The sequence below is a fragment of the Tachysurus vachellii genome, chromosome 1, assembly GCF_030014155.1.
Source record: "Tachysurus vachellii isolate PV-2020 chromosome 1, HZAU_Pvac_v1, whole genome shotgun sequence".
Taxonomy (NCBI): Eukaryota; Metazoa; Chordata; class Actinopteri; order Siluriformes; family Bagridae; genus Tachysurus; species Tachysurus vachellii.
The window spans coordinates 14,966,326-14,985,495 of NC_083460.1; the positions used below are offsets into that span (position 1 = coordinate 14,966,326).

Sequence of the window (19,170 nt, forward strand, 5' to 3'; positions counted from 1 at the left end):
TAAAGCGCAGAGTTCAACGTGTCAGAAGTTTGGGACCCTTGCCGTAGGTCAACGATCAGCAAGGCCGCGTCAGGAAGGAATCAGAAACACAGAAACACGAGACTTCGCACGGAACAAAGAAAGGTTATAAATAGACAAAATCACAAAATCAAGGGCTAATAGAAAACAGGTGAACACTATGAAGAACAGACCAATCACGTGACGGGGCGGTGACAGGGCCGAAAAAACAAAGGCACATGGCAAAACATAAACAGAAGCACACTGTGTACCAGGAACGGAACATGAGGCATGTCTGGGAACATAACGCACCATGAAAGGGTCACAGAGGAGTCTTAGAGAACGAGAGAGAGAGAGAAAAGAGAGAGAACAATCGGATAGTGAAAGAACTACTGTTTATAGCTGCTATAATGTAAGTGATGACTCTAAATGTAACCATAAATGGATAAAAATCTAAAAAATATTTCGGACGCCATCTGGAGACTGCAGGAAAATCAGCCGTAGACATCATCGTTGATTATTTTCCTTTAACAGAACACCCCACATCCAAAGTGTTTTTCCCCCTTTACTCGATACGTTACACATATCGCCACTACTTACAAAGTCACAATGTTTTGTAATCTGTTCTGTTAAATTCGGAGAAATCTGAGTTATTCAGTGACCGATCTAGCCTTCCCAGAATTCCTCTGTACTCTCATGGCCGTGCACCCAGGGAGCACTGATCCCTATTTCAGATATGGCCTCATCACCGCTTATCATTTACAGCTGTCCGGCTGTAAACAACTAAACAAAAAGTAACACAAAAGAGAGGATGATTGAGAGGAGAGCGCTTAGCTGCGCTTATTTACCTCAGCATTCTCTCCATCATAACTCTGTAACCTGCAGGGATTTAGTTAACGAAACTCTCGGATTTTATTTTATCACCAAGTTTTTTTTCAATGCATTTTATTTACTACTTTCTCAGGTAAAAAAAAAACAGCAAAAGGGAGAGACGTGTGTCTGGAGGCCAGGAGTTAGCGCCCTGCGCTAATGTGCTGAGTTCAGCACTGGTGTCTGATTAATATAATAATGCGACGATGCATTTTTAACTTCCCCTCTAATTGGATCAGTCATTTCATTATTATAAATATTAGGTGTTCGTAATAGGGAACACTAATTCTTTTGACTAGACTAAAGGATCCCAGGCATGCTAATCTAATTAGAAACCTAGCGGAGCTGAACGACTACATTTTCTCATACTTAGCATGCGGGAGTCGGGGCTTTCGCCGAGCAGATGTGCTGTGAAATTAATTTCCTCTGGTGTAACCGGAGACTCTCTCTCTCTCTAACCCTCTCTCTCTCTCTCTCTCTCTCTCTCTCTCTCTCTCAGTGTCTCTGTTATGCAATTTCCATTTCACAGATGATAACCTATTATCACTTTATTCAAGGCAAACGTGTTAATGGCCATCAGGAGGAGGACGCGGGGGAAAGAAGAAGGCTGAATTATTCATATTCGCTCATTTCTATGCAGCGGTGCGGCCCTGCTCTTTTCATGCACGGCGAGAGGGCTAATGTAAACATGACCAGATCCTTGTAAATTGGCTTGTAGAGGAGGCTGTTAGCATAGCGCCTGGGGACCGATGCGAGATGTGGATAACGGCTGATATCTGGAAAGTACAGCCTGTGTGTGTGTATTTGGACATGTTTTTGTATCTTGCTGAACACCAAATGTGTTCAGGAAACCTGGAACCTGCTTTAGGTGCAGCATAGCATGAATGATCTGTATTAATTATTATGGCAGTGGAAGATGCTAACAAGATAAACGTGTGTGTGTGTGTGTTTTTGTGTGTGTGTGTTTTTGTGTGTGTGTACGTGTGTGTGTGTGTGTGTGTGTGTGTGTGTGTGTGGCCAAACATTTATGTGTTTGTTTGTGTGTAGGGGTGGGGAGCAAATGTATGCATGTGTTTGTGAACAAACGGATGTGTGTGTGAGAGAGGGAGACTGAGACTGTGTGAGTGTGTTGTGTATGTGTGTGTTGTGTGTGCAGCTATTGAAAACTTTTCACCAGAGTTCAAGTAATGTCGCCTCTCAAGAGTTTAATAAATGTGTGTTTATTCAGCAGATTTTGAGTCTGAGGAAAAAACTGACACAAGAAAGCTCATGAAAGAACTCTCTCACACACACGCAAGCACACACACACACACACACACACACACACACACACACACACACACACACACACACACACAATGCTGTAGGAACATGTGGTAGAAAACGATTATGCCTTTGATAACACGTGACTTACAAAGTAAAACAAGATGGTTATATCGAGCATGGTGAAGGTTCTTCAGTTTGTCCGTTCTGGGGACAACAACAGAACAGATTGGAAACAAAATCTCTTTTTACAGCTTAGAACCCTTAACCCTTTGAATATATTCTTTTGAAAAAAAAAAATTTATAGAAACCAGGTTAATTATAGAAACCTTAAGAGTTCTTTATGTGTTTCTCTCTGAAACCTTTAAAGGGTTCCAAGCAGAAAGCCCTGATCAATATATTGTGTTTCTTCACCCAAGTCTTTTAGGAAACTAAGAACACTTGAAGAACCTCTAGAGTTCTAGAAGTGTAAAACATGAATGTAGAAACATTTTAGTACAGACAAGTGTCTAGATCATTATAGCATCAGGTTTCTGCCTGGATGAACCATTAAAAGTTCAGTGCAGAAGGTCCTCAAGTCAAGTCAAGAAGCTTTTATTTGTCATTTCAACCCAAATAGATGACACAGTACAACACTCTTGTATCTAAGAGGGTTACAAGTTTTAAGAGAGGACCTTTAACTGTCCAAAGAACCCTTGTGGAACCCTTTCTTTAAGAGTGTAGGTGATGTATAAAATCAAAACACATACTTTTTGGAGCTGAACCAAGATCTTGGTTGTTTCTCTGCAGAAGAGAGTAAACAACAAACTTCTTCCTAGGAGAACCTTTTTTAGGACATTAAGTACCTAAAAATGATCCAAAACATTTTCAGAGATTATAATTCCTTAAATATTTTCAAATTATTTTTTGTACTAGTTCCCTTAAATTCAGATCAAATAGGGAAACAGAAATACAAATCAAACCTGGACATTTTATGTCGCTGTGATTACATGAGAAAGAACGTGACAGGAAGAACCCATATACGCATAACTTATTTATGTTCTCATGCTGTTGATCTCTGGGTTAAAACGCTTCAGTATGGTGACACAGGAAAGAGCGATTTGCTTGTAATGATCCCCTTCAGAGTGACGTCAGCTCATAGCAACGGCGAACGAGCTGAACGTCTGGGGGTATAATTGAGGGATGGAGGGGTGGATGGTGATTCTGTGGAGGCTCGGCATTGTCCACACCTCTGGACTGTGTGTGTGTGGGTGTGTGTGTGTGTGGTGTGGAAGACAAACAAACGTCTTTGTGCTTTGATTTCGTTAAACGGTTGTTGGGTTTGAGCAAATATGACGTGATCCAGGAAAGCAGGTTAATATTTGTTGATAAGGAAATGGAGGCAGGAAATGAAGCAAAAAAAAAACTCAACTACAATCCAGTTTTTAATCGAACACACATGTACACACACACACACACACACACACACACACACACACACACACACACACACACACACACACACTCACACACTATCCTGCAGGAACTAGGCATTTGGCAGGAACCCCATGTTGTTCACTTTGCCAAGATGTACACTGTTCACGTGAGCTGGCTGACAGAGTCACGTCCTCAGAGACTCTCCAATCAAACATGTGAAATAAAATCATGCAGAAATACAGAGTGACGTCTGAATTAAGATGCAATTACTCGCTGTTTGCTGAGTAAAGAGGAGAAATGTTTGCCTTGACAAATCGCTGAACCCCAGGAGAGTTCTGAGTACAAGACTTTTTGGCACCTAAGAACGTCTAACTCTCGGAAGAACTCATTCCTTTACGTTTTTTCTATCCCATCATAAAGGGAAACCTTAGATCTGTAAAGGTTGCATGTGGAACATGAGACCTTGACCTATCATAAAAAAAACCAAGCTTAACCTGTTTCGGAAGCTAAGAAGTGTTAAACATCCCCAGAACCCTCAAAGAACCCTAAAATATCTATGACCATTCATGTTCTTCAGTTTGTCTTTTTGCGGAAGCCTAAAACAAGTCAAATCCTTTTAGAAAGCTGTAACGGATCTTTCTAGAAATATCTTAGTGAAACTTCTGTTGTAATATTCCAGACAGAACCTTTAAGGACTCCCTCAGATACAGTAGGAAGTGTGAAGAACTTCACTGAGAAGTTAAGAACCCTTAATTATCCAAAGGAACCTGGAAGAACCTATAAAATATTCTTTTAAGACAATAAAAGAACCATTTATTGAAAGGTTCTTTGGGGAACCTAAATGGTTCTTCTATGGCATCAATGTTGAAAATTCCATTTTGGTTCTGTCTGGTTCTTTCTTCCACCTTTTTTTTTTTAAAAGAGACGAGTGCAACACACGACTATAGAAAAAAAAAGGTTCTATCTAGCAACATGAAGTGTTTCTCAATTAGTTCCTGTCCGGATAAACCCCCAAAAAGTTTTTGTGTTCAACCCTACAGTACCATAAAGAGTTCCTCAATCAATAGGAGAGCTCGGAACCCATGAAGAACACATGAAGATCCTTTGAAAAACCCTTTAAATCCTTATATCTTCAGTAGTGGAAAATAAAATGACGGGATGGAGGATCGACTCTTTATAGATACAATGATGTAATTAATACATTTTTGTCAGATGTTCCCAGTGATTAAATCTATATGAATGGATAAAAAAATCCAGTTGTGTCTGAGAAATGTAACTTCTGCTGTAACTGTAACTGATGTTTGTTGATTAGTTTTATTCCATTATATAGTTATCGAATTTAAAAGCTTTAAAATACGTAGCTTTAAAATCAGGCACTGAATGAATACTTTTACTGTAAATGAGCTACTAAATTATTTTCAATCCAAAAACATCAAAGTGAAAGTAAGGCTGATGATAAAAGCGCTTGTTTTTCTGTCTGTAATGTACTTTCTGAAGACGTTCTCTAAAGCCCAGATATGGCTTTTTGTCTGCCGTCATCAGCGGATCAATAAAAGTATTTCTCTTCATCAGGAGTTCATGGCTCAGTCAACGACACGCTGATGTCTCATGGCTGAAGAACATTAAGATTGCATTTCCGTTCGAACCCTTTTACGGCCCAATCGAAGAGGCTCCAAATTCACGTCGTGCATTTCTCTGAAAGCTTTAATTGAGACTCCCTTCTTAATTTTTATGACCATTAATCTGATTATATTTGACCTGAGATGTGGCCGGGCTTAGTCTCGTCAGTTCTTCATCGCCGGACCGCCCTCTCACCTAATTACCGAAGAGTCATCTTCTGGCGAATGAGCTCCAGTTCAACTGCAGAGGCAAAAAAAGACATAAAGTAGGATCAGCATTAGATAAAGAAGAGCTGATTTTTTTTCAACATAACAACAACAACAACAACAATAATAATAACTAGAAATTAATGAGCTTATTATTTATTATCTCACTTATTATATATAGCATTTATTTATTGAATCTGTTTGTGTGATCAAGATAACAATGCAGCACAATATTGTAGCTACTGAAAATATCTCGAACCTTTATTTATGCATTAAATATTGCATTTTATTGATCCTTTTGTTTAAATGCAGAAAATATAGTTAATACATATGATTTCATCTTTTTTTTTTAAACATATTATAAGGCACATGCAACATCTTTAAAGGCTTTCTTATTAATATTTTATTATTAACCCCACAGTGGTTGCATTATTATTATTATTATTATTATTATTATTATTATTATTATTATTATTATTATTATTAATGTTATCACTGTATAAAAAAGAGGAAAAAAGAAGAAAAGGAAAGCATGAGGTAAAGGAGATCTGACCCTCCACAGATGGATGTCAGAGAAACTTTCCGAAGTGAACAAGACTTTCCTGTAGTCACTAGATGGCACTACATTACTCCAGATTCAGTGCAGGTCAGATTCTGTCACACACATACATACATACACACACAGTCACACTCACACACACACACACACACACACACATCCCGCTCTTTCAGATCACTTTGTCCTTCAATTCAGAATGTGAGCTGGATTTACTCCAAAAGAAACACATATATTAATAGATACATTAGTATATTATTATTATTATTATTATTATTATTATTATTATTATTATTATTATTATTATTATTACATACAGCACATTACATTATTATTAACCCTGTTACACCACAGTGTCCATTAAAATATTACGTCAATACAAAATAGGAATAATAATTTTGGGTAAAACTCAGACGACACGTGACACCTAATGCTCCTGAAATGTTCGTTCTTTTCCTCAAGCTCTTCTTTAAGCACAGATTTTTCAATATTTCTGTTTTTTTTTTTTAATCTTTAAGCTGTTAAAAAAAACACAACAAAAATCAGATTCTACAATGAAGTCTGTTAAGTGCAGAGAGAGAAATATAGCAATGTCAAGCATTTATCTTCTAACATTAAAATAACATTTAAAATACGTCTAATAAACTCTATAGGATGAAATTAGGATAGATTTCAAACTTTCTACTCGATGACACTTATTGCACTTGGTGTCTGCTGATATTAAGACATCAGAGTGAGGAGAAATGTATCACACACACACACACACACACACACACACACACACACACACACACACACACACACACACACACACACACACACAACATGACCACAAACTTTCCTGATGAAGTGAGTCCCATTTGAGGAGTTCTTTATTACGCCTCTGATCCATACCAATTCAAATCCATATCAATATCAATTTACTGATATCAATATCCATCCTGTTCGCACAGGCTGAGGCAGAGGCACCTCGGCTCCCCAGACAACTGTCACTTCGCTGCTTAACACACACAGACACACACACAAAGCCTCAGAGTGAGGTGTCAATAAGGCAAAGCGTCTTTCAGAGAGAGACGACGGTTATCAAAAACGCCCTTGATGTAATTTCATGCCTGTCGACACTCATAGTCCATATGCCGGGCGTTACCGGGGGTGTAAAGCGCTCGTGGGTCAGATCTGAAGGACTCGACGTGGAACTTGGGCTTATGCAGTCACACAGTGGCCACTGGAGCTGTGTTAACCGGGAGTTAAGACCCCCTCTAACATCAAATCCCCCACTTTTAACGAGATCTGATACGGTACTCCTGAGTGCAAGCTCCACACTAGTTCCGAAGTTTCGTTTCTAATGAACGCCCAGGGATTCATCAAACGGCGGGATGCTCTCACGCCTGAGGAGAGATGAGAATTTATCTGTGCAACAGCTCTTAGTGAATGACACATCGAGGACATCTTTCACTCCAAAAGGCACCAGGAGGATGAAGTGCACTAAAACGGACAGCCGCATATGGGCTTGGTTAAAAAAAAAAAAAAAAAGTTAAAAGTTAATCGAACCGGTTTTGTTCTGCATAGTTTGCGGATAAATGTTACGTCTATGTTAGCCGTTATCGTGATGGTGAGCGCTGACATTAGTCTGAAAACTCAAACTATTCCGAGTCTGTCTCCTTCTATTTAACGCCGGCGCTTGATCAAGAAAAAAGCCGTCTCTGTTATTAACCGTCTGAGCGAGGCTGCTTGGTTCCATCAACGGATCAAAGGATATTAATGGTTTTAAGTGAAAAATAAACCTAAACAAATCTGTTTTTAAACCGTTCGGTGTTGTGCACATGTCAGGATTTGAAACTCGCCATAATTCGCTGCACACTCCTCATTTTTCCAATTGATGCCCAGTTCGGCTTCAGGGATGCAGCTGCGCTGAGATGTAAACATTACATCACTTAAAAATGTTTTCATCTAAAACCTGATTTGTGCTGTAGGTTAGAATTAAAACATACTCTTTATCATGCTGCTACAGGAAAACATTCAACCACAGGTGAGGTCGTGCATCGAGTTCCGCTTCACACCACCAAGATGATCACTGTCAAATATCTCCTGAGGTGTTTTATCCTCTTCTATCGTAGCAACTTACCAACTAGTTTAAATCATGTAATGACTAAGTTATGTTGATGAACGTCTATGAAACACTTTAAAAAGACTATAAAGTTTCTAAAAATTGATACAGAGGCCCTCGAAACTTGGTTACGATGCACTGACACATAAATGTGAAACAACAAAAATGAATATGTAATTAACTTAATTGCAAGAATAATAATAAGAATAAGAAGATTTCATGAGGATGATGAGGATTTCTGCCATTTGTAACAGGAAGCACCAACGCTCCTCTGGTCTAAGAATGCAGTTCATTTGGGCAAATACAAATGTACAAATAAATAAATGCCCTTCCCACATACCCTTCTCCCACCCCTCCATCCCTGAGGAACCTTTTCTATTGTCTTTATGTTATAATTGCCATGCAGAACATAAAGGACCCTGAGTTCCAGTATTGACTATGCTGTTTTAACAGAAATGATAGAAACCTTGGTGGATTTTATATAACAGATGGAAAAGATGAAGCACACATGTTTATATCGATCGATCCATCCATCCATCCATCCATCCATCCATCCATCCATCCATCCATCCATGACTGCATCCCGGTTTCTGTCTTGTCCATATGCATGCAGTATAAAACTCAGTGTGTTTGGTAAGCATGTGCCCATCCTGATCTTTCATAATATTAGCACGAATCAATGCGCTGCTTTTTTAATTATTGCTCATGCTACAAAGCGAGGGAAAGCTCATTTAAGGGCAAATCGATGCTGCAGAGCGATTGGTGGCTCGCGCGGCTGTACATCAGGCGCCTTGATGTGAAAATCGTTGGGGCCTGCGCGGGCCGCGGTTCGCTCTGATCAGGCCGCTTAGGGCCCCCAGCTGGCTCCGGGGCCTGGCTAATGGCTGAACCCTACGTGAACCAGCATCCTCCATCGCTCCCTCTGAAAAACACATCACGGTGATCTCGATCGGAAAACTGAGAGAGAAACACACACGTCCCCCCTCCTCGCCTCTCCTATCCTCTTCTTTCCTCTCCTCCACCCTCTATCGCTGCTCTCTCTTTTCTCACTCTGTCTCTCTCTTCATCACGCCATTGATTACTTGCTATTTTTCTTCCTTTATTTGTTCCCTTCATCCTCCTCTCATCCCAGGGTAGGGGAAAGGCGCAGCACTCCCGTGTACACCTCTATTACCGCCCCTCTATCTATCCTCAGACCGTGACCGAGGTTGTTGAGCGCTCTTCTTCTTGCCTCCCTATGCTTTAAGAGGTTAATAACTTGGGCCTTCGGACATTATTTAAGGGCTGGTGAGAGGTTGAGCATCACGCCACTGGTATTCTGTTGCTTTGGGGTCACCTTTGGCCCCTGACGCTCTCAACACGCCGAGAAAACTCCACCTCCTCTGCCACGTCGTCTCTTCTCCTCAGGCCACAGCACCGCACATTCTGATCTCTTTCATCACACACTTTGGCCCTCTGGTGCCTAAACTGATACAAATGGCACTAATCTCAGGAATGTGTGAACGGTAGCATTTTGGCAGCGATCAGCGTTATTTGTCACCATTCCTGCTTCCCCGTCTCATTTGCACACAGACGCTCGTGTTAAATGGCCAAATAATTGTTTTCAGCATTTAGTCCATTCAACTTCTATCAGGGAGTTTGCACATCAACTTCACGCTCCCAGCTGATGATTTATACCGAGAGTCTGTGCAGTGCTTGAGGACATCAATCCCAATAATAGCCGGCTCACTGGCCCAACGTCCAATCAGGAGCCAGGCTAAGCCACGGCACACGTGCAGTGTCCCCAAACCAGGGAGGATCTTACAGCTCCTTTTGCTTTTCGACTTCTCTTGGGATGATGATACAGATACAGACAAAACTGCCGTTTTTAAGGTTCCTTTAAAACTCTGAAACTTTTCCAAAAGTCTGAAATAATCTATATTTAAGACTAACCTTCACTTCAGACATAAAAAAATCCTGAAATCATTCGAGCCTGAATCATTCGAGCCTGAAGGGTTCTACAGTACTTAAAGTACTATGTAGAAATCTGCAATAGAAAATTGACATTTCAAGGTTCTAAGTAGAAAACATTGCAGAAATTCCTTAAGGAACCCAGAAACATTGCTCCGTAACTAGACATCTCAGTACAGCAGAGACATAAATAAGAGACACTTTGGCATTTTGTCTCGCACGTCATTCCTTCGTTCATCTTTCATTCAGGATAAATGAAGTGCTTTATCCTGCTCAGGGTCACAATGGATCAGGACTCTGTCTTGCTAATACAGAGCATGATTACAGGTCAGGAATACATCTATAATGTTGAGGAACTTCTGTGTAACAAGACAGTTTGTCATTTCTTTTTTTCTCTCCAGTTAATATGACAACATGGCGGCATGTCCTGTTACAGAAAAACAAAGAAAATAAAGTAAATGTTGTCTTCATGAAGATTTTCCACATGTAAATACACATTTACTATTGAAAGGCTACAGTAGTGTAGCAGACAACAATCAGCGCCTCTCGACCAATCAGATTCCAGAATGCAGCGGCACTGTTGAATAAACTATTGAGTACGTCCTTGTATGATATACGACTGCTTGGATTCCAGTATTTGTTTCCTTGATTGACATCGAAATCACTTTAGTGCATGAGCTAAACCTCGTTTGAGACCCTTTCGTCCAAGACACTTATTAATTAGCTTAATAACAAGCACGCGATCTTTAATGGATCTGTTTAATAATCAGAAGTAATAACGTAATGGCTTTGTGGGTTACATGGCAGGTCCTTCTGATTATTTATGTATTTATTTTTTCAGGGGCATTAATGAAATCTCCGGTCATGTTGTCAACATGTTTTATGTCTTTATGTTTTACATGTGAACATGAAGCATACAGCCTCCGCACCCCACCCCTTTACCTCTCCGCCTCTCCGTCTCTTCGCCTCACTCTCTCATGCTCAGACACGGAGAATTATCGTTACATTGATCATTAATCCGTAACAGCGGTTCATTTACTAATTAAAATCTCAAAAAGGACAGCATCGACAAAGCTCTAAATATTTAATGCTGATTTCTGTCTGACCTCCGTCATGGCCAACCTGATGCCCGAGAGCAGTGAAGGCCACGTAAGCACCGTGTCCGGGCCCCTAGGATTTTTATTTTTTTTTTACATATTTTATTTCTTTTATGATGGATTTAATTTTCCTCTAAATAAAAACTATTCAATCATTCAGATTGGTCGAAAGACTCTGGACAAAACGGGACACGGTGTCGATAAAATAAAGCGTAAACTTTATATTTGTACTCTCTATAAATTACATGCAGGGTTAATTTGCCAGAGTATTTCAGTCTTGAGGTGCGTCAATTCACAAGAGTATATGCGTAACACGTTTTATTATAATGAACCTTGCATGGGCTCCACTATTTCATCCAACGGCTCTTCCCCGGCCAGGTCCGAAATTAAATGATGCATTTGGTTATGGATTCCATTTTTACGCATATGATCCCAAGGACGCTGAGGTTCATCTAAATATAGCGACGTGCTGAGTTTAGAATGCTGCTGAAGATGCTGCGAGGATAAAATATGATTCATGTTCAGCGGAATAGTGATGCAGGCCTCTCAGTCCGATGAGATGTTTGTAGGATTTGATCAGTGAACCACTGTTTTGATTGAGACACCTCTGGAAGTCGTTCAAGCTAAACAATACGTTTATGACGCGCTTATGTCACTTGCGGCATTGCCGAATGCTACGTTAAATATACTAGCGAGAAATAAACGCTTATGAATCAACTTTCTGAATAGGACAAGTGCTTTCTAAGTTTTTCTAAGTGATTTAGCAAGAGAGCTTTAGTAGGACCAGCAGTTCCATTGGTGGGCAGAGCTCATTTCTGGGCCAGAAAAGAATTCAGTAAAAGGCTTAAAAAAAAAAAAAAGATAAAAGAAACATCATAACAATATTCTGTATTACATTTTTCTCCTCTAAGGTTTTTTATTATCAGCCCAGGTCTAAAAACACTTCCGAAATTACATACAGCATTTTTAAAGTTTCCCTCTCAAGTCACTTTGGATAAACTGCGAATGCTGATTGCGGATGCTGACTTTATTTATGAGCAGTGTCACTTATCGATATGATTCCCCAGTGAGATTTGTGAATGAGTCTAATCCAACAAGATGTTTCTTCCTGATACCAGCTGCTGCGCGCCATCTGACATCCATCATTCTCACCTGGAAAGGAAAACATTTTTCTTCCTCTGGCTCGGATCGGTGATACGTCTCCCTTGGTGTTACGTTATGCAGATATTTCATTCGTATCACCCTTGTCTTGTTTCATGATATCGGTTTTATATAGAGTGAAAGGAGTAAGCCATGAGAAAAGAAGAAAAAGAAGAAGAAGAAAGAAAAAAAAGAACGTGAAAAGAAATACAACTTGTATCTTTATTCATCAGCTGTCCTCTTTCATTCCGCGGTGCCTGATTCACGTGGCAATTCTCTCGCTACCTGTCATCTCGCCACCGCACTCTTGCGGCTCCCTCGCTCATATTCGCACCCTTCCTTGACTTTTATTTCATTATTTCTCTCCGTGCTCGTCGCTCCTCTCTCAGATTAGCTTATTCATTCTTCACATGTGACTGCAAGTCTGTTAAGGTCATATTAAACCAAAGCAATCCACTTTAAATGGTTATCTACGACGTGCATTAAAAAGCTCTTTGCTGGCCTTTAAATATTGTGATTGGGTTATGGAGGGGGGCTGCTGTTTCGCCGCACTGATCTCCCTCCCAGGAGCCCGTTTTCAGAATATAAATTGAGTAATATTATAAAGGCGCTGGGCGCAGAAGGAGCGGGTAATGAATAGGATTCATGATCTACCGAGGAACAGGAGGTCATGCAATGAAGTGAAATACTCTAATAACTCCAGCACTAACCCCTGCAGATGATGATACATTAACTCGGGGGGACCTCGTAATTCTGCTTGATTTTTTTTCTTATCAGGCCCGGACTCGGCCGTACAGACGTTTTCTGTATTAAAGGGGATCAAATTGAATTAAAATCCAATGCTGTCGTAATTGCTTCTTAAACATCTCCCTTTGACCTCTAAGACTTTTTTTAAAAAAAAAATCTCATGGCATAAATGTGTAATCTGATGAAAAACAGAGAAAAACTGAATTACGTGGGATATTTGAAGGACTCTTACAGATTACCCAGAGTCTTAAAGCTGTTATTAAATGCAAGATTTAATCCCACTGCGTATGATTTATTTTTCATCTCTCTAAGGAATTACATGCATAATCTCACAGGAGTAAGTAGTACACAACGAAAATGATACACGAGGTCACACGGACTGGTCGCTACGGCAACCTGTTTATGTTTAACCTGTTTAAAGGTGCAGTTGGGACGGCTGGGCATCCAAATCTGAAACCTAATATTTATCTATATTTGATATGATACCTATATATGACAATTTGTCGTTAATTTGTACCCGATTGTATTTTGCGATTGTTAAAATTCAAATATTCAAGCAATTTGTAACTAAAAAGGAAAAGTTCATGTCGTTAACCTGTAGCTTTATTTTGTTTTCCACGGCTTTAGTCTTGACTCCGCCCCAATTATTTTATTGATCTGTTACCTTTAGTGATCACCTGTTGCTTGTTGTTCTGTTCCATGCCTCCTGGTTTTAAACCTGTCATATTTTCCTTGATTCTCCTCTATAGATTTCCTCGTTTGTCCAATATCCCTGGAATACTGGGCATGAAACAAGAAAAAGGATGATCAGTTTTGATCCAGGATGAATTACTTATTGGAGATGAACAAAGAAATGGATGAATTACTGTGTTTTTATTTCTGTTTGCTTGCTGGTTAACTCAGAGGATCTCAAAAGTTGAAAACAAAAGACACAGAAAATCGACACACTGAATCAATGCTATGGGGTTTGTTGTAATTTGAAGCTCTACAGTGCAGCATAAAGCCACATCAAGCCCCAGCACTGTTGAGCTGCCACTGTTGGGCCCTTGAGCAAGGCCCTTAACCCTCCAGTGGTGCTGTATCATGTATGACCCTGTGCTCTGACCCCAACTTCCAAAGGCTTCTATTCCTCTGTTTTATTTTATTTTATTTCTTTGCTTATGTAATGAAATGTCACAGTTTAGTCCGATCTTCAGAGGACGGCGGTGATGTCTTACAGCGCGGATGAAAGCAGAAGCTCGGACCGTGTGAGTGTGTGTGTGTGTGTGTGTGTGTGTGCCGTGTTTGCAATCAAGCTACCCGTGAACGCTTCATTCCGCCAGCGATGACACCGTCTGTGTGAGCACAATAGTTTTCAGTCGCTGACACTGACCAGGAGTGACTAGACGAGAGGAGAGGGGAATGGAATAAAAGCGAGGGAACACATAGCGAGTGAGATAGAGAGAGAGCGAAACACAAAGAGACACCACGAGGGTGTGAAAAAGGGAGAGAAGTGTGTGTGTAAGAGAGAAGAGAGACCCAGCTGCACTCCACAATCACTTTTCGGCATCTACAGTCCTGGGGCTGAAATGCCATTAATACAAGTGTCAGTGCTTTGAGTGGAAAAAGGCCACAGCGACCGACGCCTTTGACTGGCTCAAGCGAAAAAGGAAAAAAACAAAAAAAAAACACTTCCTTCAGGGACGGACGTGTCCGAGATGCCGCCGAATGCTGCCCCCTCCCCAGCCCATCCCCCACCCGTTTATTTGTGTAAAGATTAAATTGCACATGATTTCTAATGTTCCCACCTCCCACGCCTGTCATAGGTCGTCGACCTCGGCGCCGCTCAGATAATAGATACATCCCATGTTTCTCTGGCACTCGGATTCTTGTCCGACACAGTCCAGCGGCTCGCTATTGTTACCGAGTCGCAAGCAATTAAGTAAAATAGTGCGCGATCGGGGCCTGCGCCGCGTCCTTTCAATATTTATTACGTCCTCTTGCGCAAAGAGCCATTTAGCCGCAATATTCGAAATGATCTCTAATGCAATTACAGCCGCATTTAGAATACGCATTAGTGGCAATCTTCGGTCCTTACAAAAAAAAAGAAAAAAGAGGAGAGGAGATAACAGATATCTGAAGAGAGCGGGCTTCTTTATAGTCTAGTCAACAGCCTGGAATAAATTTTTCACTAAGAAGGCGAAAGAGCATTTGGTGTATTCGGTCTGCAAACAGAGAAGAGAAGAGAGAGTGGAAAAGAGTGTGAGCAGGATTACAGTACATCATTATGTTCTTTACGGTGTAGTGAAATAAAAATGTGAAAAAACAGATATACTTAAAAACATATTTTTTTGCTAGAAGACTTTTTAATCTGCATTAAAAAAAAATTGTTTCCATAAAGTTTTATGTTAAAGATGTGCATTCCTATGGGACATGCTGACCCTCGGATGAAGGGTAAAGCAGGATGAGAGAGATGAAGTTCCTCCTGTCAGAGACTCCAGTCTGTCTGGATGATCTCTTCGGGACCGTCCTGGTCTGGAGGCAACATGGAGCCTTCATCTCTCATCTCTCATCTCTCTTCACTCTCTCTTTCTGTCTCTCTCTCTTCTAATTGACTTCCCTGTTTGATAACACTCAGCTGTGCGATTGGAGCCTGTCTGTCTCGCTGATGCAGAGAGAAAAGTGCCTCCTCAATAGCAGATCAATTAGTCTATTAAGATAACCAGGGACAAGGTTCTTTGGCATAAATTTAAAAAGGCCTGGGTCATTACCTGCTTTTACTCCACCATGCATGACTGTAACTGTATGCCGTGTGTGTGTTCCTGGTGTGTGTGTTGGGGTACTGTACGTCACAAGCCACATGACCTTTCTTAACAGGACTTGGGTGATGTGGATCCTATAGGATACGGTGTTCTTCCCTCAGTGGATTATTACTCATGTACCAAACATTAAGTGCCTTATTTTCATTGATGTGACTGTGTTCTGATTATTGAGGCTGTACCACATGACAGAACTACAGGAAGTGTTGTAAGATGTACTAATTTAAAAAAAAATGCTGACTGCAGATAGCAAACATGACATACAAGTCGGCCACACTTTGTATCCATGGCAACGTTATCACTCTTATTTAGTATCAGATAATTACCTCCTCTAGCCTGCGCTTAGTATCCAGTAATAAATGTTATAAATCATCCTGATTAGTTTCAATATTATCAATAATGCAGATGAAATAAACATTAGTGCTACTTTGGTGGCGATTAGGTTGTTTTCTTTCGATTTTTAAATAAAACGAATCAAGAATATTTCCTCAAAAACTGTACAATTTCGTAACTATTATGGATTTTTTTTATCTAATTCTAAAAATGATAAAATCATTCAAATACCTTTAAGTAATAATAAACGAATAAACTTGTAGTTCATTTTCTAGCTGTCTATCACAAATCTGTTTTTCCCAAAATAAATAAATGTAAATGAAATAAAAGTGAACAAAAGGGTTATTTTTTATATATTTTTAAAAACAAATTAGCACATATTTATTATTTATTATCATTTTTTTATTTCTTGTCTATACTTTTTTATATACTTCTTTGATGAATATTAGATTATTCCATATTTAAGAATATAATCTACTTTATGTATTGTTATATGTTTAAATATCTTTCACAGGACTTTTAATGGCACTGGCTCTTACCTTGCTGAAGAAAAGTTAAACTCAGTAAGATTGATTTATTTTCCTGCGATTTCAGGCATCAGCTTTAGCTCCACACTCTTCAGCCTTATTTTCTGTAAGGTAACAAAATCCTAGATCTGTTTTTCCTGCTTATTTCTTCTCAAGTGTATCTCAGCCATTGTGTCCTTTTTTCCTAAGCGACTTTTATGGAGGCCTTGTGAAAAGCCCGCAAGCCCACGGGGGTCAAAGTGCAGTGTGCTGATGGATTATGGGATTGCGGCATGGCCCGATCTCGCTGACAGGCTTTATTGGTCGGGAGGATGAGCTTGTAACCCTTTATATAATTATTGTATTAAAGCCGATGTGCCCCTGCCTCGCTGGCACTTGTCCTCGGATCAATGTGGAGATAATTTCAGAAATGAATAGTTAGTATCGATCCGTTTCCCTCTTAGTGATGGCTTATCAGCAAGCGGGACAGGTCGCTGTAGATTATTGCGCCAATGTCATTTATGGGCTCTATGATAGTATTTGTATTTTTGGAGCCGGGTGATTCAAACAAAGGCAATTCAATTTGCAATGGATTTCTCGCTGTCTTTTTTCCCGTTTGCGCCGAGTCTCTTGAACACAATCATCAATAAATCACAATCTTTTTGTGTGGGTGTGTGTGATTGCAGGACAAACAAGCACGGGTTTAGATGGAGGTGAACACAGGGGCAGAAAAAGGACAGATTTCAGGGGGTTGAATATGGTGGCCTGTAGATGCAAAAGACATGAACAAAACCCCCCAAAAAATCAGAAAGAAATTCAGAAAAAAAAATCCAGAAAAGGAGGAACAGCACATACAGAAATCAACACAACAGCAAACATAAAAAAAAAAAAAACAGGACAGCACATTTGGAAAGAAAGCAGAAAGTTCGGACACAGAACTGCAAATTAGGAATCAACACTAATAACACAGCAGAAAAAAATGGAAATGCGATCCCAATTTCAGAAACATGAAAACAAATTTGGAAATAACACATTTAGAGAGCAGTGAATTCAGAAGTAATCTTCACAGTAACTTATTTCAATCAAGCCCACTAGATAAGTGCGTAATTTTTCCCTTGTGATATCTATATGTTGTGTCCGATCTACAACAAGCACAGGATGTTCATTCAGAAGTTTTTATTTAAAAATTTTTTTTTTTTAATTCCTGCTGTCTTACAGGCCACATTCTGGATTAAACATGATGTTCTTACTAAAGTACATAGAAGAGTGCATATTGTGGTTTAACATCATTATAAATGATTATTATTTTATTTATTTTGGAAAAATGCACACGTTTAAAACATATTTCTTTCTTTCTTTCTTTCTTTCTTTCTTTCTTTCTTTCTTTCTTTCTTTTCTTTAACGTACCTGTTTGTACTTTTCATCTTTCATGACAGGACCCATCCGCCTGCAGCCGGCGCTCCATTTCTATAGCAGCTCGGGGGAATCACTTGACAAAATGTAATTTACTCGCTATTGGTCAGTTTGACCCTTGACCTCAATCACTTGACATGGTTACCTTGGCAACCTGGCAAGACAAGATCTGATAGGAGGTTGAGACAGGGATGGCTGAAAGATCTGCATCAGGGTTAAACATACACTAGGAATGGCAGGTGCAGAATGAACGTGAATTTTTCATTCATAAAAAATGCAAAGTGGCATAAAAATGTGTTTGTAAATGCTAATAAAAAGCAAAATGCTCTACAGACAGAAGGCTGTATACCATGTGTACTTTTCATCTCTCTCTCTCTCTCTCTCTCTCTCTCTCTCTCTCTCTCACACACACACACACACACACACACACACACACACAGACACACACAATCCCATCTGTCTGGGGCATGATAATGATCCTGACCCCCGTCATCCATCATAACTGCCAAAGCTGTTCATTTTTTATCCCTCTGACAGTTTAATTACAGTCAATCATTTCCAAAGTGTTAGCATTCAAGTCCTAATTAGCGCTAGTTACATTTCACTAATAGGATACAGATCGGACGAAAGAATAAACGAGTGTCATATATCTCTTCAATTAAAGCCCGAGATGAATTCATTAACATGCAGGCTATTCTAGAACGTGTAAATGAATGATGTCGTTGAGTAGCATGTTTAAAGTGACACAGAACATCCGGGTGCTGTGATTAATATCCGGCTTCATGTCGCTCTCGGAGATATCAGATATTATTGCAGCTTTGATTAGTTGTCTAGAACAGCAGCCCTGACAGTTGTCATGGCTGTAATTTGGAATTAGTATTACATTGTAATGTTAACAATTCATTCCCTGGGACAAACTTAAAAACAAATAGAAAATTATACAAATAGAAAACAAACAGAATCCAGAAACATGATAGGGAATTTTGAGAAATTACAAAAAAAAGTAAACATAAGAGCAAATCTGGAAACACAGCAAATTCGGAAACATGACAGAAAATTTGGTAACATGAGAGCAAATTTGGGGGGGCACGGTGGCTTAGTGGTTAGCACGTTCGCCTCACACCTCCAGGGTCGGGGTTCGATTCCCGCCT

The 19,170-nt window shown here is 39.8% G+C and overlaps 1 long non-coding RNA gene across 1 annotated transcript; it reads right to left on the minus strand.

Annotated features, from left to right (window-relative positions):
* Window positions 1–4,413: 4,413 nt before the first annotated feature.
* Window positions 4,414–16,820, minus strand: LOC132839377 (uncharacterized). The gene is made up of 3 exons (XR_009647728.1): window positions 16,640–16,820; window positions 13,634–13,749; window positions 4,414–5,406 (listed from the first exon to the last, which is right to left on the minus strand). It is a non-coding gene; the product is annotated as an uncharacterized LOC132839377 (long non-coding RNA).
* Between the last annotated feature and the right edge of the window lie 2,350 nt (window positions 16,821–19,170).